General features: G+C 51.8%; 1 non-coding gene across 1 annotated transcript; it reads right to left on the bottom strand.

The window, feature by feature from the left end:
* Positions 1-790: 790 nt before the first annotated feature.
* LOC111723479 lies at positions 791-954 on the bottom strand. The gene has a single exon (XR_002772006.1). It is a non-coding gene; the product is annotated as a U1 spliceosomal RNA (small nuclear RNA).
* Between the last annotated feature and the right edge of the window lie 246 nt (positions 955-1,200).

The raw sequence follows: 1,200 nt of genomic DNA, 5'->3' as shown, positions 1-1,200 counted from the left end.
AGAGTCTCACCCTGTTGCCCCCGGTAGAGTGCTGTAGCATCACAGCTCACAGCTATTTTTTGGTTGCAACCATCATTGTTGTTTGGCAGGCCCGGGCTGGATTCGAACCTGCCATCTTAGGTGTTTGTGGCTGGTACCTTAGCCACTTGAGCCACAGGCGCTGAGCCTGGGCTCAAGTGATTCTCTTGCCTCAGTCTTCCGAGTAGCCAAGACTACAGGGTCTTGCTTAGGCTCAGGCTAGTCTTGAACCTTTGAGCTCAGGGCAATCCACTGGCCTTGGCCTCCCAGAGTGCTAGGATTACAGGCATAAGCCACTGTGCCTGACCTCAAGTGGTTCTCTTGCTTCAGCCTCCCAAGTAGCTGGGACTACAGACACCCACCACAATGCCTGGCTATTTTTAGAGATGTCTTGCTCTGGCTCAGGCTGGTCTTGAACTTGTGAGCTCAGGCTATCCACCTGCATCAGCCTTCCAAGTGCTATGATCACAGGCACGAGCCACCTCGCCTGGCCTGCTATTTTTCTATTTTAGTAGAGATGGGTTCTTGCTCTTGCTCAGGCTGGTCTCTAACTCCTGAGCTCAAGCAATCCTGCCTCAGCTTCCTGAGTAGCTGAGACTACAGGTGCCCACCTCAATGGCCCACTAATTTTGTGGTGGGTGCCTTGTAGTCCCAGCTACTTGGGAGGCTGAGGCAAGAGGATCACTTGAGCCCAAGAGTCTGAGGTTACTGTGAACTACCACACCAGGGCACTCCACCTAGAGTGACAAAATAAGACTCTGTCTCAAAAGGGGTGGGGGGAACACCAACACATTCCCTCACTACCACAAATTATGCAGTCAAGGTCTCCCCATTTTGGGAAATTGCAGGGGTGAGCACATCTGGAGTGCAATGGATAAGCCTTGCCTTGGGAAAACCACCTTTGTGATCATGGTATCTTCCCAGCCAGATAAGTATACTTTATTTCATTTTAATTAACTTCATTGGCTTGGCGCCCATAGCTCAGTGAGTAGGGTGCCAGCCACATACGCCAAAGGTGGCCCAGGCCTGGTAGACAACGACTACTGCAACCAAAAAATGGCCGGGCGTTGTGGCAGGCACCTGTGGTCCCAGTTAGTTGGGAGGTTGAGGCAAGAGAATTGCTTGAGCCCAAGAGTTTGAGATTGCTGTGAGCTGTGTTGCCATGGCACTCTACCAAGGGTG

The sequence above is a fragment of the Otolemur garnettii genome, unplaced genomic scaffold, assembly GCF_000181295.1.
Source record: "Otolemur garnettii isolate 467f Iridium unplaced genomic scaffold, OtoGar3 scaffold00011, whole genome shotgun sequence".
NCBI lineage: Eukaryota > Metazoa > Chordata > Mammalia > Primates > Galagidae > Otolemur > Otolemur garnettii.
Note: the sequence above shows the minus strand (reverse complement) of the source record. Positions and strands in the feature narration are given on the sequence as shown.